This window comes from Nicotiana tabacum, chromosome 22, assembly GCF_000715075.1.
Source record: "Nicotiana tabacum cultivar K326 chromosome 22, ASM71507v2, whole genome shotgun sequence".
NCBI lineage: Eukaryota > Viridiplantae > Streptophyta > Magnoliopsida > Solanales > Solanaceae > Nicotiana > Nicotiana tabacum.
In genome coordinates this window covers 23188518-23215522 of record NC_134101.1, presented here as the reverse complement: position 1 = coordinate 23215522, position 27005 = coordinate 23188518, and positions in this window count along the sequence as shown.

Below are 27005 nucleotides of genomic sequence, written 5' to 3'. Positions count from 1 at the left end.
TGATTTGAGGGACGGAATGATATCAAAATTTGATAATTTAGTATGGTTAAACTCATATCGGAATGGGTGTTCGGATTTTCTAAACTTTGTCGAGTTCCGAGGTGCTGGCCCGGGGGTCGACTTTTGGGTTGATTTTTAGATTTTGATAAAAATTGAGGCTTTATGATCCGGAATAGTTTCTTATGAATTTTATTTGTGCTTTGAAGCTATTTTGGTTAGATTTGAGCCGCCCGGAGGTCATTTCACCCGAGAAGTTCATTTTAGAGTATCGATTTGTCTTCTTTGAGGTAAGTATCTTGCCTAACTTCGTGGGGGGGAGGGGGGAACTACCCCTTAGGATTTAAGTCTTCTATGCTAATTGTAGTCCGTGTACGCAAGGTGACGGGTACGTGCTTGGACTTAATTGTGGAAAATTGGCCTTTTAGGGTTCTTAGGTCCTTGTATTCACTGAATATGCAGTTGTTCTCGTTATGATTATGTTTCTTAATTACTAGTTGCACCTCTACCTGCTTTAATTAGAATTAATTGCTTCATGATCCATTCTTGTTGCTTATTTAATTCATCAATACCCTAACTGAAATTGTTGTCCCTTCTATTGCCATATTATTCCTTCATAACTGCTTATCTTTATTCGAAGTTATAATTATCTCTTCTAAAATTGTTCACCCTTAATTGAGGCTATGATTATCTTTTTGCTGCTTATCCTTATTGAATTTGTTGTATCTCTTTCCTAGTTGCCCAACCTTAAAAGAAGTTAGATATCCTGTAACTTAATTGACTGTCCTTATTTGGAATTATTCGACTTGTGTTAGCTCCCTCGTTGTTGAACTGTACATTGTGGGACCGTTGTTACCTATTATTTCCTTCCCTGTTGAGCTATTCGTATTATGACTAGCATTCTCTATTGTGGCTACTCCTTGTGACATAGTTCCTCTGTTTCTTTGAGTTGACTTATTTGTCGTACCCTGGTGTTATTGTCATTTTTGCTATTGTACTTATTATTGTGATGCATGAGGTTTCTGCCGTGCGGTTGTTGTTATTGTGATGCACGGAGTTTCTGCCGTGCGAGTGTTATTGGGTTGCACGAGGTTTCTGCCGTTCTATTGTTAATATTGATGTTTGCACATGCGGCGTGACAAGGCGGGATATATATATATATATATATATATATATATATATATATATATATATATATATATATGTAGGTTGCGCATGTGGCGAGACAAGGTAGGAACATTGTTATGCATATGTGGCTAGACAAGGCAGGCACTTACTTTATTATTGCACACATGGCGAGACAATGTGGGCTATGTCAGGGATTGATTTGTGATGACTTGTGATGGCCTGTGGGTATTCTTGTTGTTGATGTTTGTGTAGTGGTACACTTACCTATGTGAGCTTTATCTTGTGGAAAGTTGTGGGAAAAGATTATACGTGTTGTACATTTCTTTTCCTATACTTACTAGCGGGCATGAACTATGTTAGGACATTTGCACAAGCATACACGTAGTTGAGCACTCTTATCAGTTAAGAGGTTTTCTTGATATTGTTGAGTACAGATGCACACCCTTTTGTTACTTGCCTTCTATGTGAGAATGGCTCTATTTGGCACATGAGTCGTCAGTGCGGTTATGAAGTGTAATGAGGGCACATGATGCCTAGTGTTAGGGTTCAGGTATTGGGACCCGTGAGTTGTGAATAGTATGAGGTTCGGTACCTCGTGGAGTTTATTGACTAAAACCTGGTGTGAAAGCGGTCATTTTGTTGAGTTGTTACTTGTCCTTTCCTTATCTGTGATTATCGGATTTAGGTTGTGTTTCCGTTCGTTCTTCTATATCATTATTATGGTGTTCCGCTGTTAGTTGTTGTTTTCCTTCCTTATTGAAATTTTCGTATTATTTGCCACTTCGCGTTGTCTTTATGTAGATATCATATTCTATTGTTCCTATACTTACTTGTTCAGGTTATTTAGTCCAGTAGGTGTCTTGACTGTTCCTCGTCACTGCTCCACTGAGGTTAGTCTTGATACTTGCTGGGTACCGCCGTGGTGTACTCATACTATGCTTCTGCACATTTTTGTGCAGATCCAGGTATTTCAAAGTCAGTTGATCATTAGCTAGCTGTGCGGACTGTTGCTATGGAGACTCAAGGTAAACCTGTTGCTGCGTTCGCAGGCTTCAGAGTCACCTTCTGATTTGTATTCATACTATTTACTTTATTTCAAACAGTGTATTTAGAAAATTGTAGCAAACTCTACAGAGCTTATGACTTGTACTACCGGTTTTGGGAATTGTAAATTGTATAGAGAATTCCATTTTAGAAATTATTAGATGTTACTTTATTTTTGTTATTATTCAGAAGATATTAGACTTACCTAGTCCCTAAGACTAGGTGCCGTCACAATACCCAACGGAGGAGAAATTGGGTCGTGACAAGTTGGTATCAGAGCTCTAGGTTCATAGGTGCTACGAGTGATAAGCGAGTTTAGTAGACTCTTGCGGATCGGTACGGAGACGTCTGTACTTATCTTCGAGAGGCTACGAAACTATTAGGACAGTTTCACTTCCTTCATTCCTATCATGCAAGTTCATTAATCTCGAAGTTTGAATTTTTATCATTCCATTCTCTCACAGATGGTGAGGACATGAGTTGCAGTTACTGATGATGTTACCCCCGGAGCAGATGTCGCTAGGGGCAGGGGCAGAGGCCAATGAGGAGCACGTGCCGTAACTAGAGCACCCGCCAGAACAGTAGTTGAGGAGCCGCCAGTAGTCCCAGTTGGGGGGTACCGGAGGTGCCTGCTGTTACCCCCGGACTTCAGGAGACCCTAGCACAGTTCTTGAGCATGTTTGGTATATTGGCTCTGGCGGGGTTGATTCCGGTTGCACCAGCTACTTCACAGACTGGGGGAGGAACCCAGACTCCCGTTGCTCACACTCCAAATCAGCGAGTTCATGTTGGTCAGGTTCCAGGTGTCATGGAGACACAACCCGTGGTCCCAGTTCAGCCCGTGGTTAGGGCAGCAGCATCTGAGGAAGAACAACTTAGAATTGAGAGGTACAAGAAGTACCACCCTCCTACCTTCAGTGGATTGGTGACAGACGATGCCCAGGGTTTCCTAGAGGAGTGTCACCGTATTTTTCGTACTATGGGTATTGTGGAGACGAACGGGGTTGCTTTTGTTACGTTCCAGCTCAGGGGAGCGGCTTATCAATGGTGGAGGGAGTATGAGTTGGGTAGCCTTACCCTTTGCGAACACGGACCCCTTCACGCGAACGTGAAGGCCAGTGACCTAGAGCTTCGCGAACGCGAGCTCCTTTCCGCGAACGCATAGCACAAAAATCTCCCCAGCCCAATTCCTTCATCGTGAATGCGAGTCCTTCTCCGCGTTCGCAAAGAAGGAAACTAGAACAATAGATAATATATTTTCGGACTCGACTTTGGGTGTTCCGAAACTCACCCGAGCCACTCGGGACCCCGTCCAACTGCACCAACAAGTCTATAAACATAATATGGACCTACTCGAAATCTCGGAACAAGTAAAATAACAACGAAACCAATAATCGCATCCCAAAACCAAATTGAATAAAATTTATGAACTTTAAGCTTTTCAACTTACTCTGAATGCGCCGAATCATACTTAGACTACTCGAAATGATGCCAAATTTTGGGTGCAAGTCTTAAATCACCTTACATAATTGTTTCCAAGCTCGGAATACCAAACGGGCCTCGATAATACCAATACCTACTCCAAACCAAACATAAAGAACTTGAAAACCTTCAATGCGCCAACTTTCAATTTTAAGCACCGAAACGCTCTCGGGTCATCCGAATCCCGATCCGAACATACGCCCAAGTCCAAAATCATCATACAAACCTATTTGGGATCGTCAAATCCTGGTTCCGAGGTCGTTTACTCAAAATATTGACTCAAGTCAAACTTAACCATTTTAAGCCAATATTAAGGAATTAAGTGTTCTGATTTCAACCCGAACCATTCCTAATCTGAACTAACTATCCCCGCAAGTTATAAAATAATAAAAGCACATATATGGAGTCTTAATTAGGGGAACGAGGATCTAGAAAGTAAAACGACCAGTCAGATCATTACACACACACGCACACACACATACACATACACACATAAAGAGAGAGAGAGAGAGAGAGAGAGAGAGAGAGAGAGAGAGAGAGACAGAGAGAGATAGGTGAGGTTGTGAAGAACATAAGATAAAGAGAGAGGCTGAAAGTTGGCGGTAACAACGAATTTTTGACGATGACGGTGATTGGTTGATGGTAACACCGGCAATGGTGGTTTTGGAGGTTAGGAAGAAGAGTTGTTTGGGATTTAGGTGGGTGATAGTGGGTGTGTTGGGTGATAAGGAAGAAAGAGAAAGAATAAAAAAATCAAAGAAAAAGAACAAAAATAATTAGGCGGGTTAAATAAATGGGGCGGGTATTAGAGAGAGAAACTTAAAAAGTAAATCACTGCACCAAACCCAATCAATCACGGCACCAAACAATCAATAAAACAATCCAAACAAATCACTGCAACCCCCCCCCCCGCCAAAGTAACCTTCCACCACAAAAACAAAAAAGCAGATGAATGGAAGACGACACCCAAACCAAGGAAGAGGAAGACCTGATTTAACGGAGTACACACAGGCCAAAACATTATGATGCATTTATGGTAACCCAGTGTCAGGAAATGATGACCCCTAATACCACAACTTGTAGGCTATCCACACCAACTTCCACCCCAAACCTAGGGACCAAGAAACAATCAGTTATTCATACCTCTACCACCTCTGAAGGGTTAACTAGTTATGTAAAAAAAAACTAATTGTCTATCCTAAGTAAACTATATTTAGAAAACAAACTGCCAAAAAAGAAAAATCCTAAACCTCACACTACAACCCCATCATCAACGACATCTCCAAGCTTACATCATCAAGACAAAAAAAATTATCCCTTTTTATTTTCAACCACAACAACAAAATGACCACCAACTGTACCACAAACAAAATATGCCTTTATAACAAAATTACATTGTTGAACCCAAAACAACTGTCATGATAGTTAGAATTTTGAAGTCTTCGAATTTTGAATTGGCCTTGCTGCTGCTCCGAAGACTTCAAAGTATATCTGTCAGCGTTCGCGTACTAGTTATTGATGTATAGAAATAGTTAGACAAATTCTTAGAGCTTGTGACTTGTGATTACCGGATTTTGGGAGTATTGTTATACTCGAGCTGTTAGTTACTTGTAGATGTCGAGCGGCATTTTTCTTTTGTATAGTTATCTGTTGAAATTAGTGGTTGTTTCTGTCTCTATTTTTTTATTATTCCACAATTGTTAGGCTTACCTAGTCATAGAGACTAGGTATTGTTACGATATCTTACGGAGGGAGAATTGGATCATGACATGTTTTATGGGTTCAACAGTGTAATTTTGTTATAAAGGCATATTTTGTTTGTAGTACAGTTGGTGGTCATTTTGTTGTTGTGGTTGAAAATAGAAAGGGATGATTTTTTTTGTCTTGATGATGTAAGCTTGGCGATGTCGTTGATGATGGGGTTGTAGTGTGAGGTTTAGAGTTTTTCCTTTTTGGCAGTTTGTTTTCTAAATCTAGTTGACTTAGGATAGAGAATTAGTTTTTTTGTACATAACTAGTTGACCCTTCAGAGGTGGTAGAGGTATGAATAACTGATTGTTTCTTGGTCCCTAGGTTTGGGGTGAAAAATGGTGTGGATAGCCTACAAGTTGTGGTATTAGGGGTCATCATTTCTTTTCCTATTTCTTTTTGTTTTAATTTTTGAAGGTTTTTTTTGGCAGGAGTTTTGTTTTGATTTTTCCTCTCCTGTTTTTCTACTTTTTCATTGTTTCTTGTTTTTGTTGCTTCTTTTTTTTTGATTTTTTCTTTTTCAGTAATTTGTTTTTCTAAATTTTTTGAATTTTGAGTTGTAGTGCTCCTGTTCTGTGTCTATTTTGGGGTGTTATTGTCAGTATTTTTGTGGGAACAACAGTGTAATTTGTTGTAAAGATATTTTTTTATTTGTGGTACAATTGGTGGGCATTTTGTTGTTGTGGCTGAAAATAGAAAGGGGTGATTTTTTTGTTCTTGATGATGTAAGCTTGGTGATGGTCATTGATGATGGGGTTGTAGTGTGAGTTTTGGAGTTTTCCTTTTTTGGCAGTTTATTTTTTAAATCTAGTTGACTTAGGATAGAGAATTCGGTTTTTTGTACATAACTAGTTGACCCTTCAGAGGTGGTACAGGTTTGAATAACTGAGTGTTTCTTGGTCCCTAAGTTTGGGGTGGAAGTATGTTTGGATAGTCTACAAGTTGTGGTATTAGGGGTCATCATTTCTTTTCCTATTTCTTTTTGTTTTAATTTCTGAAGGTTTTTTTCAACAGGAGTTTGATTTTTCCTCTCCTGCTTTTCTTCTTTTTCATTGTTTCTTGTTTTTGTTTTTTTTTTCAATTATTTCTTTTTCAGTAGCTTTTTTTTCTAAATTTTTTGAATTTTGAGTTGTAGTGGTGTACATTTTGTTTGAGTATGACACCGTCTTCCACTGTTCACTGGTCGTGTCTGATGTGGAGTTGTCCTTCGTCTTTGTAGATGTTGTGTTCTTGGTCGGACATTGATATAGATTGTGTCCCAAGCATCCGCAAATTATGCATAGTGGATTGGTTTCTTCCTAGTGGATATCCTGTAGATGTTTCCCAATCATGACATTTCTTGTTAGTGATTTGCCTAGGGGTGCAAGGATACACAAGTATGCATAACGTCCGCTAGTTGTGTTCGTAGTGCAGCTGTCGATCTTCAGAACATCCCTAATCATCTGGCCAATCTTTTTCTGAATTTCAAGATCATAGTAATACCTCATTGCTCAACATGGTGGACTTTGATATTATTTTGGGCATGGACTGGTTGTCACCCTATTATGCTATTCTTGATTGTCACGCTAAAACCGTGACGCTGGCTATTCCAGGTTTACCGCGATTAGAGTGGAGAGGTACCTTAGAGAATACACCCAGTAGAGTTATTTGTTTTCTTAAAGCTCAACGAATGGTTGGGAAGAGGTGTGACGCGTATTAGCTTATGTGAGAGATGTCAGTATTGATACTCCTACGGTTGAGTCAGTTCCAGTATTGAGGGACTTTCGAGATGTGTTTCCAGCTGATCTTCCGGGCATGCCGCCCGACAGAGATATTGATTTTGGTATTGATTTGTTGCCAGGCACTCAACCCATCTCTATTCTTCCATATCGTATGACTCCTCCTAAATTGAAGCAGTTACAATAATTCCTTGATAAAGGCTTCATTCGGCCTAGTGTCACCTTGGGGTGATCCTATCTTATTTGTGAGAAGAAGGATGGTTCTCTGTGGATGTGTATTGATTACCGCCAGTTGAACAAAGTCACAGTGAAGAACATGTATCCATTGCCTCGTATTGATGACTTATTTGATTAGTTACAGGGTGCCAGAGTGTTTTAAAAGATTGACTTATATTTAGGATATCATCAGTTAAAGATTCGGGAGCCGGATATCCCGAATACTGCTTTCAGGACCAGATATGGTCACTATGAGTTTCTTGTTATGTCTTTTAGGCTGACCTATGCCCCAACAACTTTTATGCACTTGATGCACAGTGTGTTTCGGCCTTATCTTGACTCATTCGTCATTATGTTTATTGACGACGTTCTCGTATACTCCCGGAGTCGGGAGGATCATGAGCAGCACTTGAGGACTGCACTTCAGACCTTGAGAGAAAAGAAGTTATATGCAAAATTTTCAAAGTGTGAGTTTTGGCTAGACCCAATGGCATTGTTGGGTCATATAGTATCGAGTGAGGGGATTCGGGTGGATCTGAAAAAGATTGAAGCAGTGCAGAGTTGGCCCAGGCCATCCTCAGCTACAGAGATCCGGAGTTTTCTTGGTTTGGCAGGGTATTACCGTCGCTTTGTAGAAGTATTCTCATCTATTGCAGCACATATGACCAGGCTAACCCAGAAGGGTGCTCCGTTCAGGTGGACAGAGGAATGCGAGGAGATCTTTCAGAAGCTCAAGACAGCTTTAACTACAACCCCAGTATTAGTATTACCTACAGGTTCGGTGTCTTATACTGTTTGTTGTGATGCATCGCGTATTGGTCTCAGTGTGGTGTTGATGCAGGACAGTAGGGTGATTGCCTACGCATCCAGACAACTAAAGGTGCACGAAAAGAACTATCCTATCTATGACCTTGAGTTAGAAGATATGGCGGCATTATTTGTACGGTGTTCCTTGTGAGATTTACACCGATCATCGGAGTTTGCAACATCTGTTTAAGCAAAAACATCTTAACTTATGTCAGCGGAGGTGGTTGGAGCTACTTAAGGATTATGATATCACTATTTTGTACCACCCTGGGAAGGCCAATGTGGTGGCCGATGCATTGAGTCACCGGGCAGAGAGTTTGGGGAGCTTAGCATATCTACCAGCAGCAGAGAGGCCATTGGCGTTGGATGTTCAGGCCTTAGCCAACCAGTTTGTGAGATTGGATATTAGTAAGCCTAATCGAGTATTGGCTTGTGTGGTCTCTTGGTCTTCTCTTTATGATCGTATCAGGGAGCGTTAGTATGGATGACCCCCATCTGCTTGTCCTTAAGGACATGGTCCAGCACGGTGATGCTAAGGAGGTTACTATTGGAGATAATGGTGCATTGAGGATGCAGGGCAGGCTATGTGTGCCCAATGGAGATGGTTTGCGTGAGTTGATTCTTCCGGAGTCTCACAGTTCACGGTACTCTATTCATCCGGGTGCCGCAAATATGTATCAGGACATGAAACAACATTACTGGTGGAGGAGAATGAAGAAGAATATAGTAGAGTATGTGGCTCGATGTCTGAATTGCCAGCAAGTAAAATATGAGCATCAGTGACCAGGTGGATTGCTTTAGAAGTTAGAGATTCCAGAGTGGAAATGGGAGCGGAACACTATAGATTTCGTTGTTGGACTCCCACGGACTCAGCGGAGGTTTGATACAGTTTGGGTGATTGTGGATTGGTTGACCAAGTCGACTCATTTCATTCCTGTGATGACTACCTATTCTTCCGAGCAGCTAGCTCGAATCTACATCCGTGAGATCGTCAGGATTCATGGCGTACCAGTATCTCTTATCTTTGACCGGGGTACACAATTTACATCACGGTTCTGGAGAGTTGTACAACATGAGTTGGGTACTCGGTTTAAGTTGAGCACAATATTTCACCTTCAGACGGATAGGCAGTCCGAGCACACTATTCAGATATTAGAGGATATGCTCCATGCGTGTGTGATAGATTTTGGGGATGCTTGGGACCAATGCTTGCCACTTGCGGAGTTTGCTTACAATAACAGTTATCAGTCCAGCATTAAGATAGCATCATACGAGGCTCTGTACGGTAGGCGGTGTCAGTCCCCAGTGAGTTGGTTCGAACCCGGCGAGGCCAGATTATTGGGTACAGACTTGGTTCAGGATGCCTTGAAAAAGGTGAAGGTGATTCAGGATAGACTTCGCACAGCCCAGTCCATACAGAAGAGTTATGCGGATCGGAAGGTTCGCGATGTGGCATTCATGATTGGAGAACGAGTGTTGCTCCGGGTTTCTCCTATGAAGGGCGTTATAAGGTTTGGAAAGAAGGGCAAGCTGAGCCCAAGGTTCATTGGTCCATTTGAAGTGTTGCATCGAGTTGGGGAGGTTGCTTATGAGCTTGCCTTGTCTCCCATTCTAGCACGAGTTCATCCGGTATTCCACGTCTCTATGCTCCAGAAGTATCACGGCGATCCGTCTCATATGTTTGATTTCAGCTCAGTTCAATTGGATAAGGATCTATCATATGTTGAGGAGCCTGTGGCTATTTTAGACAGGTAGGTCAGAAAGCTAAGATCAAAGAACATTGCTTCCGTGATGGTTAATTGGAGGGGACAACCGGTCGGGGAGGCGACTTGGGAGACCGAGCTGGATATGCCCAGCCGTTATCCTCATCTTTTCACTACATCAGGTATGTCTTTTATGCTCGTTCGAGGATGAACGATTGATTTAAGAGGGGGATCATGTAACAACTCGGCCGGTCGTTTTGAGAGTTAGATCCCTGAACCCCTATTAAATGCTTTCCACATATCTATTTATGCTATTGTTACTTACCGGGATGAATAGTTTTGAGTTTCGGAGTGTTTTGGGACACTTAGTCCCTAGTTGTGAGTTTAAGCCTTAGAAATTGGATCGTACTCGGAACTATGTGAAGACGGATCCGAAATGGAATTCCATCGACTCCGTTAGCTCCGTTGAGTTATTTTGAGCTTAGGAGCGCGTCCGGAATATGTTTTGGAAGTCTATAGTAGATTTAGGCTTGAATTGGCGAAAGTAAGATTTTCGGCGATTTCGGCCGATAGTGAAAATTTTGATATCGAGCTCGGAATGGATTTCTGAAAGTGGCTGTAGGTTCGTAGTGTCATTTGTGACCTGTGTGTAAAATTTGAGGTAATTCAGACTAGATTTGACGTGGTTTGGCGTCGTTTGTAGAATTTGGAAAATTCTAAGTACTTAGGCTTGAATCCGTGCTTAATTCATGATTTTTGGTGTTATTCGATGTGGTTTAAAGGCTCGAATAAATTCGTATGGTATTATAGGAGTGGTTGGTAGGTTTGGTTGAGGTCCCGGGGGCCTCGGGTGTGTTTCAGATGCTTAACGGAATGAAATTGGACTTGGAAATATCTGGTGCTTTTGCTGGTTCTGCTGTAATGGCACTTGCGCAAGGCTGCCCAAAAGTGCGAGCCCGCAGGTGCGAGAAAATTGGCGCAGAAGCAGAGTTGGGTGGATTGGTCAGGGGTCACAGGTGCGTGGAAAAAGGCCGCATCTGCGATTCCCGCAATTGCGCAAGGCTGTTCGCAAGTGTGCAAGGGATTTCCACAGGCGCGCACGCTCAGGTGCGGCCCTTTCATCGCAGGTGCGAAGGCAGAGGGGGAAAGTGAATTGCACAGATGCGCACATTTTCTGCACAAGCGCACCCGCAGGTGCGAGCCCAGGTTCCGCAGGTGCGGAAATACCTGGGCAGTGGTTAAAACCGAAGGGCTTCGTGATTTTTGTCATTTTTGACTTTGCAAACTCAGTTTAGGGCGATATTTGAGGGAATTTTCGAGGCATTTCTTGAGGTACGTCCCTTGTGCTTATTTTGTATCAATAATCTTGCTTTGCCATGTATTTTCCCACCTAGTTAGTGTGTATTTAAGATGGAAATTGGAAGTTAGAAGCTAGGGATTTGGAAGTTTGATTTGTGGATTTGGAGGACCATTTGGTGTCAGATTTTAGTAAATTTGATATGGTTAGACTCGTAAGTGAATAGGTTTTCGTATTTTATGACTTTTACCCGATTCTGAGATGTGGGCCACACGGGCAATATTTGAGTTAATTTTGGAATTTTTGTTAAAATATTTATTTCGTTAATTAGATGAGTCTATTATTGTTGTATTTATGATATGCAATTGCTTTTGGCTAGATTTGGGCCATTCAGAGCCGGATATTCGTGGGAAAGGCATTGTGACCGATTGATTGAGCTTGGTTCGAGGTAAGTGGCTTGCCTAACTTTGTGTGGGGGAAATCCCTTTAAGATTTGGAACTATTGTGCTAAGTGAGCGCCGTGTACGTGAGGTGACGAGTACGTACACAGGTTAGTTGTGGAAAACCCCGATTTTCTTACCGAGCAGAACATGTTTTCTTGTTATTTTTAGTTATACCATTTTTATGAGGACTAATCTATTTTCATTCTTAATTGAGTTATTCCAATATGTGTAATTATCATGTTAAGTCTAATACAACATGTCTACGTGTCTTAATTGTTTATGTGAATTATGTACAGCATGCTTAATGAATTTCCTTCTTCTTCCGTGACTGGTACATAGCCTAAATTGTGAGAATTTCGTGATGTAATTGTATTGCTATCATTCGCGCTGCATATTTACTTTGGGACTATGGAACGGTATTCCGGGAGATCCCCCTGTACTGCATATTTACTTTGGGACTACGGAACAGTATTCCGGGAGATCCCCCTGTACATTTATTTTGGGACTACGGAACAGTATTCCGGGAGATCCCTCTGCACATTTATGTTTAGGACTGTGAGACAGTATTTCGGGAGATCCCCTGTTGTGTTTCTATATACTGAGCTGTTACCTTCTATGAATTCATTGTTGTTAAATTTCAGCCTTTATTTTATTGTGGTATTACACTCTATATTGTTTTTATTATATATTTTCCAGTAGAGCCCTGACCTGACCTCATCACTACTCGACCGAGGTTAGGCTTGGCACTTATTGGGTACCGATTGTGGTGTACTCATGCTACTCTCTGCACATATTTTTTTCGTGTGCAGATCTAGGTGCACCTTATCAGCCGCACTATCAGTGAGCGGGACAGCTTTGGAGACTTCACCTCGGAGTCCCCTTCTACTCTTTCTCATGTCCATTATCTTCTGTATTTTTCCTTGTTAGACTCTGATGTATAGAGACACTAGATTTTTCTTTCTGTAGTTTGTGATTCACGATATTCCGAGTTTTGGGATTTGTTGTGTATTTTTTGAATAATTGGTTAAATTCATATTTTTATTTTATTATTCTGCAAAATGTTAGGCTTACCTAGTTGTAGAGACTAGGTGCCGTCACGACGTCACCCAGAGGGAAAATTGGGTCGTGACAAGTTGGTATCAGAGATCTAGGTTCATAGGTGTCGTGAGTCACAAACCGGTTTAGTAGAGTCTCACGGATCGGTACAGAGACATCTGTACTTATCTTCGCGAGGCTATGGAACTGTTAGGAAAATTTCACTACTTTGATTCCTTGTTGTGCAAAAATTGTTGACTTCAAAGATTCTAAACTTCTGTATTCTATTCTCTCACAGATGGTGAGGACACGTACAAGCGGATCTGATGACTAGGCACCCGTGCCCCCTGCTAGAGCCATGAGAGGCTGGGGTAGAGGCCGAGGACGTCCACGTGGTGCAGCCAGAGCACCCACACGAGCTGCTACAGAGGAGCCCCCAGTAGCTCAAGCTGGAGGCCAGACACCTGAGATACCTGTTCCTGCACCAGCCCTCCAGGAGACTCTAGCCCAGTTTCTGAGCATGTTCAGCACCTTAGCTTAGGCTGGATTGATTACACTTGCTCCTGCCACATCTCAGGCCGGGGGAGGAGCACAGACATTAGTCGCCGGTACTCCAGAATAATGGATTCTGGTCGACCAGGTTCCAGAGGTTGTACCAATGTAGCCGGTAGCTCCAGCTCAACCCAGGGTTAGGGCAGCATCTTCTGAGGTGGAGCAGCTCAGACTTGAGAGGTACAAGAAGTACAACTAACCTACCTTCAGTGGATTGGCTATAGATGATGCTCAGGGTTTTTTGGAGGAGAGTCATCATATTCTCCTTACTATGGGCGTAGCGGAGACGAGGGGGGTTTCTTTTACTACATTCCAGCTTAGAGGAGCAGCCTATCAGTGGTGGCGTGCTTATGAGTTGAGTAGTCCGGCTGAGGCAGCTTCACTTACATGGACTCAGTTCTCGGACATGTTTTTGAGAGAGTATGACCCTCAGAGCCTCAGGGACTCATGGCGCGCGGAGTTTGAGCAGCTGCGCCAGGGTGCTATGACTGTGTCAGAGTATGCAGTCCACTTCAGTGATTTGGCCCGACATGCACCGGTCTTAGTTGCCACAGTTCGAGAGAGGGTTCGACGGTTTATTGAGGGACTCTACCCCAGCATCTGGAGTAGTATGGCAAGGGAATTGGGGATGGATATTTCTTATCCGCAGGTTGTGGGTATAGCCAGGAGATTCGAGGGCATGTTTGCCCGGGTTAGAGAGGAGAGGGAGGCCAAGAGGTCTCAAGAGGCTGGTTGTTATTCTGGAGCTCATGCCCCAGCAGCTCGCCATGGTAGGGGTTATGTGAGCCGCCCCATTCATTCAGCTCTTCCAGCCTCCAGTGGTGTTCCAGCTCCTTCTAGACCCCAGAAGCCTTATTATGCACCGCCAGTATCTAGTGTGCCTCCTGCACGGGGTGTTCCTAGCGGCCAGTCCAGCAGACTTGGCCCGAAGCAGTCACAGCAACCACGCCCTCCCAGAGCTTGTTTTGAGTGTGGCGACACTCGCCACATGGTGAGGGATTGCCCCAGGATTAGGAGGGGTGCACCTCCATAGACTTTTCAGCGACAACGTGCTCCACCGGGTCATCAGGCTATGATTACTGCACTAGCTACCACCCCACCTGCTCAACCAGCTCGAGGTGGAGGTCGGGGAGGTAGAGGTCGCCCTAGTGGGGGAGGCCAAGCCAGATATTATGCACTTCCTGCTCGTACAGAGGTAGTTGCTTCTGATTCTGTCATTACAGGTATTATTCCGGTCTGTCATAGAGATGCATCGGTATTATTTGACCCAGGCTCTACATATTCTTATGTGTCCTCTTATTTTGCTCCGTATTTGGGCATATCTCGGATTCTTTGAGTTCCCCTATTTATGTATCTACTCATGTGGGAGATTCTCTTATTGTCGACTGCATGTAACAGTCATGTTTGATTTCTCTTAGTGGTTTTGAGAGCAGAGACAATTTATTATTGCTCAACATGGTGGACTTTGATATTATTTTGGGCATGGACTGGTTGTCATCCCATTATGCTATTCTTGATTGTCACGCTAAGATCGTGACGCTGGCTATGCCAGGTTTATCGTGATTAGAGTGGAGAGGTACCTTAGAGTATACTCCCAGCAGAGTTATTTCTTTTCTTAAAGCTCAACGAATGGTTGAGAAGGGGTGTGACGCGTATCTAGCTTATGTGAGAGATGTCAGTATTGATACCCCTACACTTGAGTCAGTTCCAGTAGTGAGGGACTTTCGAGATGTGTTTCCAGCTGATCTTCCGGGCATGCCGCCCGACAAAGATATTAATTTTGGCATTGATTTGTTGTCGGGCACTCAACCCATCTCTATTCCTCCATATCGTATGACTCCTACTGAATTGAAGGAGTTGAAAGAGAAGTTACAAGAATTGCTTGATAAAGGCTTCATTCGGCCTAGTGTGTCACCTCTGGGTGCTCCTATCTTATTTATGAAGAAGAAGGATGGTTCTATGCGGATGTGTATTGATTACCGCTTGTTGAACAAAGTCGTAGTGAAGAACATGTATCCATTGCCTCGTATTGATGACTTATTTTATTAGTTACAGGGTTCTAGAGTGTTTTCCAAGATTGACTTACGTTCAAGTTATCATCAGTTGAAGATTCGGGAGCCGGATATCCCGAAGACTGCTTTCAGGACCAGATATGGTCACTATGAGTTTCTTGTTATGTCATTTGGACTGACCAATGCCCCAGCAACTTTTATGTACTTGATGCACAATGTGTTCCGGCCTTATCTTGACTCGTTCGTCATTGTATTTATTGACCACATTCTGGTATACTCCCAGAGTCGGGAGGATCATGAGCAGCACTTGAGGACTGCACTTCAGACCTTGAGAGAAAAGAAGTTATATGCAAAATTTTCAAAGTGTGAGTTTTGGCTAGACTCAGTGGCATTCTTGGGTCATATAGTATCGAGTGAAGGGATTCGGGTGGAACCGAAGAAGATTAAAGCAGTGCAGAGTTGGCCTAGGCCGTCCTGAACTACAGAGATCCAGAGTTTTCTTGGTTTGGCAGGGTATTACCGTCGCTTTGTAGAGGTATTCCCATCTTTTGCAGCACCTATGACTAGGATGACCCAGAAGGGTGCTCCGTTCAGGTGGACAGAAGAATGCGAGAAGAGCTTTCAGAAGCTCAAGACAGCTTTGACTACAACCCCAATATTAGTATTACCTACAGGTTCGGGGTCTTATACTGTATATTATGATGCATCGCGTATTGGTCTCAGCGCGGTGTTGATGCAGGATGGTAGGGTGATTGCCTACGCGTCCAGACAACTAAAGGTACACGAAAAGAACTATCCTGTCCACGACCTTGAGATAGCAGCTATTGTTCATGCCTTGAAGATATGGTGGCATTATTTATACGGTGTTCCTTGTGAGATTTACACCGATCATCGGAGTTTGCAACATCTGTTTAAGCAAAAAGATCTTAACTTATGTCAGCAGAGGTGGTTGGATCTACTTAAGGATTATGATATCACTATTTTCTACCACCTTGGGAAGGCCAATGTGGTGGATGATGCTTTGAGTCACCGGGCAGAGAGTTTGGGGAGTTTAGCATATCTACCAGCAGTAGAGAGGCCATTGGCGTTGGATGTTCATGCCTTAGCCAACCAGTTTGTGAGATTGGATATTTTTGAGCCGAATCGAGTATTGGCTTGTGTGGTCTCTCGGTCTTCTCTTTATGATCGTATCAGGAAGTGTCAGTATGATGACCCCCATCTGCTTGTCCTTAACGACACGGTCCAGCACGCTGATGCTAAGGAGGTTACTATTGGAGATGATAGTGCATTGAGGATGCAGGGCAGGCTATGTGTGCCCAATGTAGATGGTTTGCGTGAGTTGATTCTTCCGGAGTCTCACAGTTTGCGGTACTCTATTCATCCTGGTGCCGCAAAGATGTATCTGGACTTGAAACAACATTACTAGTAGAGGAGAATGAAGAAGAACATAGTAGAGTATGTGGCTCGTTTTCTGAATTGCCAGCAGGTAAAATATGAGCATCAGCGACCAGGTGGATTGCTTCAGAAGTTAGAGATTCCGGAGTGGAAATGGGAGCGAATCACAATGGATTTCATTGTTGGACTCCCACGGACTCAGCGGAGGTTTGATGCAGTTTGGGTGATTGTGGATAGGTTGACCAAGTCGGCTTATTTCATTCCTGTGATGACCACCTATTCTTCCGAGCAGCTAGCTCGAATCTACATCTGTGAGATCGTCAGGCTTCATGGCGTACCAATATTTATTATCTCTGACCGGGGTACGCAGTTTACATCACGGTTCTGGAGAGCTGTACAGCATGAGTTGGGTACTCGGGTTGAGTTAAGCACAACATTTCACCCTCAGACAGACGGGAAGTCTGAGCACACTATTCAGATATTAGAGGATATGCTCCATGCGTGTGTGATAGATTTTGGGGATGCTTGGGACCAATTCCTTCCACTTACGGAGTTTCTTACAATAACAAATATCAGTCCAGCATTCAGATGGCACCGTATGAGGCTCTGTATGGTAGGCAGTGTCGGTCCCCAGTGGGTTGGTGCGAACCCGGCGAGGCCAAATTAATGGGTACAGACTTGGTTCAGGATGCCTTGGAAAAGATAAAGGTGATTCAGGATAGAATTCGCACAGCCCAGTCCAGACAGAAGAGTTATGCGGATCGGAAGGTTCGCGATGTGGCATTCATGATTGGAGAACGAGTCTTGCTCTGGGTTTCGCCTATGAAGGGCGTTATGAGGTTTGGAAAGAAGGGCAAGCTGAGCCCAAGGTTCATTGGTCCATTTGAGGTGTTGCATTGAGTTGGGGAGGTTGCTTATGAGCTTGCCTTGCCTCCCATTCTAGTAGGAGTTCATTCGGTATTCCACGTTTCTATGCTCCAGAAGTATCACGATGATCTGTCTCATGTGTTTGATTTTAGCTCATTGATACCCCTACAGTTGAGTTAGTTCTAGTAGTGAGGGACTTTCGAGATGTGTTTCCAGCTGATCTTTTGGGTATGCCACCCGACAGAGATATTGATTTTGGAATTGATTTGTTGCCGAGTACTCAACCTATCTCTATTCCTCCATATCGTATGACTCCTCATGAATTGAAGGAGTTGAAAGAGCAGTTACAAGAATTGCTTGATAAAGGCTTCATTCGGCCTAGTGTGTCACCTTGGGGTGATCCTGTCTTATATGTGAAGAAGAAGGATGGCTCTATGCGGATGTGTATTGATTACTGCCAGTTGAACAAAGTCATAGTGAAGAACATGTATCCATTGCCTCGTATTGATGACTTATTTGATTAGTTACAGGGTGCCAGAGTGTTTTCCAAGATTGACTTATATTCTGGTTATCATCAGTTGAAGATTCGGGAGCCGGATATCCTGAAGACTGCTTTTAGGACCAGATATGGTCACTATGCGTTTCTTGTTTTGTCTTTTGGGCTGACCAATGCCCCAGCAACTTTTATGCACTTGATGCACAGTGTGTTTCGGCCTTATCTTGACTCATTCATCATTGTGTTTATTGACGACATTCTGGTATACTCCCGGAGTCGGGAGGATCATGAGCAGCACCTGAGGACTGCACTTCAAACCTTGAGAGAAAAGTAGTTATATGCAAAATTTTCAAAGTGTAAGCCTTAGGATTTTGACCGTAGTCGGAACTGTGTGAAGAAGACTCTAGAATGGAAATTCGTCGGTTCCGTTAGCTCCGTTGGGTTATTTTGGACTTAGGAGCGTGTCCGAAATATGAATTGGAGGTATGTAGCTGATTTATGCTTGAATTGGCGAAAGTCGAATTTTGGAGATTTTGACCAGTAGTGGACTTTTTGATATCGGGGTCGGATTTTCTGATTCCAGAAGTTGGAGTAGGTCCGTAATGTTAAATATGACTTGTGTGCAAAATTTCAGGTCAATCGGATGTGATTTGATAGGTTTTGGCATAAGTTGTAGAAGTTTGAAGTTTCAAAGTTCATTAAGTTTGAATTAGAGGGTGATTCATGTTTTTAGCATTATCTGATGTGATTTGAGGGCTCAACTAAGTTCGTATGGTATTTTAGGACTTGTTGGTATATTTGGTTGAGGTCCCGGGGGACTCGGGTGTGTTTCAGATGGTTAACAGATTGAATTTGGACTTAGGCAAATGGCTGAAGCATCTGGTTTCTGGTATTTTCGCACCTGCGGTGGGGAAATCGCAAGTACGGGATTGTACGTGCAGAGTGAAGGGCGCAGGTGAGCTTTCAGTCAAAAAGGTTTGTGAGCACAGGTGCGAGAAGGGAGCCGCATCTGCACATCCATAGATGCGGAGTGATGGTCGCAGGAGCGGTATGGGCGGCCTGGGCAAGGGTCGCAGATGCGGAAGTCAAACCGCAGGAGCGGCCCAAAGCTCGCAGATGCGGCCCCACCCATTTAAGACATTTTTACACCTGCAATGGTTTTCCCGCAGGTGCGGTTGAAGGCTCACAGAAGCGAGTTTAGTGGGCAGAAAATAGGATTTCGAGGGTTGATTTACCATTTCGATTTTGGGAGTTTGAGAGCTCGGTGTTAAGCAATATTTTCGAGATTTATTCAAGGAGATTGTTAGGGGTAAGTGGTTCTAACTCGGATTGGATTATATTTCATGAATCTATTGCTATTTTCATTTTCTAATTAGGGATTTGAGTTGGAAATTTGGGGGATAATGGTAGAAACTTCATAGGCTATAATTTCGAGTTTTGGAAGGTGATTTGAGGTCGGATTTGAGAAATTTTTGTATGGTTAGACTCGTGAGTGAATGTGTGTTCGTATTTTGTGACTTTTACCCGATTTCGAGACGTGGGCCCGGGGAGACTTTTTGGGGTGATTTTCTAATTTCTCGCTTTAGCTTTGATTTCATTACCTAGATTAGTTTCTTATAGTTATATTTATGTTATGTAATTGATTTTGGCTAGATTTGGGCCATTCGGAGTCGGATATTCATGGAAAAGGCATTGTTACCGATTGATTGAGCTTGGTTCGAGGTAACTGGCTTGCCTAACTATGTGTGCGGGAAATCCCCTTAGGATTTGGTACTGTTGTCATATGTGAGCGCCGTGTACATGAGGTGACGAGTACGTACGCAGGCTATTTGTTGAAAAACCCGATTTATTTTACTGAGTAGCAACCTATGTTTCCTTTAATTTGAGTTATACCGTTTAAATGAGTATTAGAGTTATACCGTTTAAATGAGTAGCAACCTATGTTTCCTTTAATTTGAGTTATACCGTTTAAATGAGTATTAGTCTTTTTCATTATTAATTGAGCTATTCCAACATGCGTAGTTATCCCGTTTGGTCTAATATCGCATGTCTACGTGCTTTAACTGCTTATTTGAACTCTGTGAAACATGCCTAGTTGATTTTCTATTTTTCCTTGTTCTTTATCAGTCTTAACTGTAAAATTCTTGCTGTTAAGTATGGTATTTATCGGTTGAGCTGTGTGTTTACTTTTGAGACTACAAGGCGGTTCCTCGGGAGTTCTCCCTGCACATTTACTTTTGAGATTACGAGGCGGTTCCTCGGGAGTTCTTCTTGCACATTTACTTTTGAGACTACGAGGATGTTCCTCGGGAGTTCTCCCTGTATATTTACTTTTGAGACTACGAGGCGGTACCTTGGGAGTTCTCCCTGTATATTTATTTTGGGACTACGAGACGGTATCTCGGGAGATCCCATGTTGTTTACCACTGTGCGTTTTACTGTTGCCTTGCTGTGTTTCCTTTTGTTAAATTCTAGTCTCTTATTATACTGTATATTCTCCTGCTTTATTTATTATATACCAGTGGGCCTGACATGACCTCGTCACTACTCAACCGAGGTTAAGCTTGGTACTTACTGGGTACCGTTGTGGTGTACTCATGCTACTCTTCTACACATGTATTTGTGTGCAAATCTAGGTACTACTTATCAGCCCCGCTATTAGCTGAGAGTGGTTGCTACTGTATGGAGACTTCAAGGTACATCTACCGCATCCGCAGACCTGGGAGTCCCCCTCTATTCTCTCCTATGACATTTACCTTCCGTACTTCTTTTGATAGACTCTAGTGTATAGAGATACTAGTTTCCTTTTGTAACGTGTGACTTACGATGTTCCGGGTTTTGGGATGACTGTGTATGATAGAGTGTTGGTTATTGTACATGCCGAGCGGCATTGTTATTCGTTATTCAGTTATCCACTGCTGTCAGTTACCGAGTTTTACTTTCGTTTTTGTTATATTTTCGCAATTTGTTAGGCTTACCTAGTCATAGAGACTAGGTGCCGTCACGATGTTATATGAATAGAGTTTGGGTCGTAACAAGTTGGTATTACAACTCTAGGTTCATAGTTGTCGTGAGTCACAAATCGGTTTATTAGAATTGCGCGGATCGGTACAGAGACATCTGTACTTATCTTCGAGAGGCTATAAAAGTGTTAGGAAAATATCACTACTTTGATTCCTTGTCGTGTGAAAATTGTTGACTCCAAAAAATTCTAAACTTTTGTATTCTATTCTTTCTCAAAGATGGTGAGGACCCGTACCGGAGGATGTGATGACCAGGCACCCGCACCCCCTGCTAGAGCAGCGAGAGGCCGGGGCTGGAATAGAGGCGGAGGACGTCCACGCGGTGCAGCCAAAGCACCCGCACGAGCTGCTACAGAGGATCCCCCAGTAGCTCCAGCTGGAGGGTAGGCACCTGAGGTACCTGTTGCTGCACCAGCCCTCCAAGAGACTCTAGCCCAGTTTCTGAGTATGTTCAGCACCTTACCTCAGGCTAGATTGATTCCACTAGCTTTTGCCACATCTCAGGCCAGGGGAGGAGCACAGACTCCCGTCGTCGGTACTCCAAAGCAGCAGGCTCAGGTCGACTAGGCCCCACAGTTCATCCCCATGCAGTCGGTAGCTTCGGTTCAGCACGAGACTAGGACAACCGCTTCTGATACAGAGTAGCTCAGACTTGAGAGGTACAAGAAGTACCACCCACCTACCTTCAGCGGATTGGCTACAGATGATGCTCAGGGTTTTCTGGAGGAGTGTCATCATATTATCCGTACTATGGGCATAGCGGAGATGAGTGGGGTTTCTTTTACCACCTTCCAGCTTAGAGGAGCAGCCTATCAGTAGTGGCGTGCTTATGAGTTGAGTAGTCCAGATGAGGCAGCTTCACTTACATGGACTCAGTTCTTGGACATGTTTTTCAGAGAGTATGTCCCTTAGAGCCTCAAAGACGCATGGTACGGAGTTTGAACAGGTGCGCCAAGGTGCTATGACTGTGTCAGAGTATGCAGTTCATTTCAGTGATTTGGCCCGACATGCACCGGCCTTGGTTGCCACAGTTCGAGAGAGGGTTTGTCCGTTTATTGAGGGACTCTACCCCATTATCCGGATTAGTATGGCCAGGAAGTTGGAGATGGATATTTCTTATCAGCAGGTTGTGAGTATTGCCAGGATATTGGAGAGCATACTTGCCCGGGATAAAGAGAAGAGGGAGGCTAAGAGGTCTCGAGAGTCTGGTACTTACAGCGGTACTCGTGCCCCATCTGCAGTTCAATATGATAAAGGTTATGTGAGTCACCATCTTCATTCAGGTCTTCCAGCCGCCAGTGGTATTTCGGTCCCTGCTAGGCCCTAGGAGCCTTATTATGCACCGCCAGTATCTAGTGTACCTCCTGCTCGGGGTGCTGTTAGCGACCAGTCCAGCAGACTTGGCCCGAGCCAGTCACAGCAGTCATGCCCTCCGAGAGCTTGTTTTGAGTGTGGTGACACTCGCCATATGGTGAGGGATTGCCCCAGACTTAAGAGGGTTGCACATCCACAGACTTCTCAGCCACCACATACTCCATCGGGTCCTCAGGCTATGATTCCAGCACCAGCTACCGCCCCACCTAGAGGGGGAGACCAGACTAGATATTATGCTCTTCCTGCTCGTACATAGGCAGTTGCTTATTGTTCCGGTCTTCATAGAGATGCGTCAGTATTATTTGACCCAGGCTCTACATATTCCTATGTGTCCTCTCATTTTGCCCCGTATTTGGGCGTATCTCGGGATTCTTTGAGTTCCCATGTTTATGTGTCTACTCTTGTGGGAGATTCTCTTATTGTGGACTACGTGTATCGGTCGTGTTTGATTGCTCTTAGTGGTTTTGAGACCAGAGCCGATTTATTATTACTCAGCATGGTAGACTTTGATGTTATCTTGGGCATGGACTGGTTGTCGCCCCATTATGATATTCTTGATTGTCATGCTAAGACCGTGACGCTGCGCGATTTGAGTGGAGAGGTATCTTAGAGTATACTCCCAGCAAGGTTATTTCATTTCTAAAAGCTCAATGAATGGTTGAGAAGGGGTGTGACACGTATCTAACTTATGTGAGAGTTGTCAATATTGATACCCCTACAGTTGAGTCAGTTCCAGTAGTGAGGAAATTTCTAGATGTGTTTCCAGCTAATCTTCCAGGCATGCCGCCCGATAAAGATATTGATTTTGGCATTGATTTGTTATCGGGCACTCAGCCCATCTCTATTCCTTCATATTGTATGGCTCCTCCTGAATTGAAGGAGTTGAAGGAGCAGTTACAGGAGTTGCTCGATAAGGGCTTCATTCAGCATAGTGTGTCTCCTTGGGGTGCTCCTATCTTGTTTGTGAAGAAAAAGGATGGTTCTATGCGTATGTGCATTGATTATCGCCAGTTGAACAAAGTTACAGTGAAGAACAGGTACCCTTTGCCTTGTATTAATTACTTATTTGATCAGTTACAGGGTGCTAGAGTATTTTCCAAGATTGACTTACGTTCAAGCTATCATCAGTTGAAGATTCGGGAGCCAGATATCCCGAAGACTGCTTTCAGGACTCGGTATGGTCACTACGAGTTTCTTGTGATGTCATTTGGGCTGACCAACACCCCAGCAACATTTATGCACTTGATGCACAGTGTATTCTGGCCCTATCTTGACTCATTCACCATTGTGTTTATTGACGACATTCTGGTGTACTCCCGAACTCGGGAGGATCATGAACAACACCTGATGACTGTGCTTCAGACCTTGAGAGAAAAGAATTTATATGCAAAATCTTCAAAGTGTGAGTTTTGGCTAGACTCAATGGCATTCTTGGGTCATGTAGTATCGAGTGATGGGATCCAGATGGATCCGAAGAAGGTGGAAGCAATGTAGAGTTAGCCTAGACCGTCATCAGCTACGGAGATCCGGAGTTTTCTTGGTTGGCGGGGTATTAACGTCATTTTGTAGAAGGACTCTCATCTATTGCAACACCTATGACCTGGCTGACCCAGAAGGGTGCTCCGTTCAGGTGGACAGAAGAGTGTGAGGAGAGCTTTCAGAAGCTCAAGACAGCTTTGACTACAACCCCAGTATTGGTATTACCTACAGGTTCAGGGTCTTATACTGTATATTGTGATGCGTCACGGATTGGTCTCGGCACGGTGTTGATGTAGGACGGTAGGGTAATTGCCTACGCGTCCAGACAACTGAAGGTGCATGAAAAGAACTACCATGTCCACGACCTTTAGTTAGCAGCTATTGTTCATGCCTTGAAGTTTTGGCGGCACTACTTGTACGGTGTCCCTTGTGAGATTTACACCGATCACCGGAGTTTGCAGCATCTGCTCAAGCAGAAGGATCTTAATTTGCGTTAGAGGAGGTGGTTAGAGCTGCTTAAGGATTATGATATCACTATTTTGTACCACCCTGGGAAGGCCAATGTTGTGGCCGATGCTTTGAGTCATCGGGCAGAGAATTTGGGGAGCTTAGCATATCTACCAGCAACAGAGAGGCCATTGGCGTTGGATGTTCAGGCCTTAGCCATCCAGTTTGTTAGATTGGATATTTCTGAGCCGAGTCGAGTATTGGCTTATGTGGTCTCTCTGTCTTCTCTTTATGATCATATCAGGGAGCGTCAGTATGATGACCCCCATATGCTTGTCCTTAAGGACACGGTCCAGCACGATGATGCTAAGGAGGTCACTATTAGGGATGACAGTGCATTGAGGATGCGGGGCGGATTATGTGTGCCTAATGTGGATGGTTTGCATGAGTTAATTCTCCAAGAGGCTCACAGTTCACGGTACTCTATTCATCCAGGTGCCGCGAAGATGTATCAAGACTTGAGGCAGCATTATTGGTAGAGAAGAATGAAGAAGGACATAGTGAAACATGTAGCTCGGTGTCTAAATTACCAACAGGTGAAGTATGAGCATCAACGGCCAGGTGGGTTACTTCAGATGTTAGAGATTCCGGAGTGGAAATGGGAGCGGGTCACTATGAATTTCATTGTTGGACTCCCACGAACTCAGCGAAAGTTTGATGCCGTTTGGGTGATTGTGGATAGGCTGACCAAGTCAGCTTATTTCATTCCTGTGATGACTACCTATTCTTCTGAGCAGTTGGCTCAAATTTATATCTGCGAGATTGTCAGGCTTCATGGCGTACCGGTATCTATCATCTCTGACCGGGGTACACAGTTTACATCATGGTTCTGGAGGGCTGTACAGCAGAAGTTAGGTACTCGAGTTGAGCTGAGCACAACATTTCACCCTCAGATAGACAGACAGTACGAACGCACTATTCAGATACTGGAGGATATGCTCCGCGCTTGTGTGATAGATTTTGGGGGTGCTTGGGATCAGTTCTTGCCACTTGCAGAGTTTGCCTACAATAACAGTTATTAGTTTAGCATTCAGATAGCACCGTAAAAGGCTCTGTATGGTAGACGGTGTGAGTCTCCAGTTGGTTGGTTCGAGCCGGGCGAGGCTAGATTATTGGGTACAGACTTGGTTCAGGATGCCCTGGATAAGGTGAAGGTGATTAACGATCGACTTCGCACAGCCCAGTCCAGACAGAAGAGTTATACGGATCGGTAGGTTCGCGATGTTGCATTTATGGTTGGAGAGCGGGTCTTGCTCCAGGTTTCACCTATGAAGGGCGTTACGAGGTTCGAAAAGAATGGCAAGCTGAGCCCAAGGATTATCGGCTCATTTGAGGTATTGCGACGTGTTGGGGAGGTTGCTTATGAGCTTGCCTTGCCTCCCAGTCTTGCAGGGGTCCATCCAGTATTCCATGTTTCTAGGCTTCGGAAGTATCACGGTGATCCGTCTCATGTGTTGGATTTTTGCTCACTCTAGTTGGACAAAGATCTATCTTATGTTGAGGAGCCAGTGGCTATTTTTGACCGGAAGGTTCGAAAGCTGAGGTCAAAGAACACTGCTTCCGTAAAGGTTTAGTGGAGGGGTTAGCTGGTCGAGGAGGCGACTTGGGAGACCGAGCAAGATATGCTCATCCTCTATCCACATCTTTTCACCACTTCAGGTATATCTCTATGCTCGTTCGAGGTCAAACAGTTGTTTTAAGAGGGAGAGGATGCAACGACCCGGCCGGTCGTTTTGAGTGTATTAGCCCTGATCCTCTATTAACTGCTTCCTACGTATCGTTTTCTGCTTATGTGACTTGCCGAGAGGTTGTTGTTGTGGTTTCAGAGTGAATTGGGACACTTAGTCCCTGAAATGGAAGCTTAAGCCTTAGAATTTGAATTGTAGTCGGAAATGTGTGAAGACGACTCCGAAAGGGAGTTTCATCGGTTCCGTTAGCTCCGTTGCGTGATTTTAGACTTAGGAGCATGTCCGGAATGTGAATTGGAGGCCTGTAGCTGATTTAGGCTTGAATTGGCGAAAGTCGAATTTTGGAGATTTTGACCAGTAGTGGACTTTTTGATATCAGGGTCGGATTTTCCAACTCCAGAAGTTGGAGAAGGTCCGTAATGTTGAATATGGCTTGTGTGAAAACTTTGAGGTCAATCGGACGTGATTTTATAGGTTTCGGCATCGGTTGTAGAAGTTTGAAGTTTCAAAGTTCATTAAGTTTGAATTGGAGGGTGATTCGTGTTTGTAGCGTTGTCTGATATGATTTGAGGGCTCAACTAAGTTTGTATGGTATTTTAGACTTGTTGGTATATTTGGTTGAGGTCCCGGGGGCCTCGGGTGTGTTTAGGATGCTTAACGAATTGAATTTGGACTTAGGCAAATGGCTGAAGCTTCTGGTTTATGGTATTTTCGCACCTGGGGTGGGGAAACCGCAGGTGCGGGATCGCACGTGCGGAGTGAAGGGCGCAAGTGCACTTTTGGTCAAGAAGATCTGTGAGCGTAGGTGCGAGAAGGGAGACGCATCTGCGCATCCGCAGATGCGGAGTGATGGTGGCAGGAGCGGTATGGGCGGCCTGGGCAAGGGTCGCAGATGCAAAAGTTAAACCGCAGGAGCGGGCTCGTAGGTGCGGTCCAAAGCTCGCTGGTGCGGCCCAAAGCTCGCAGATGCGGTCCCAGCCATTTAAGTCATTT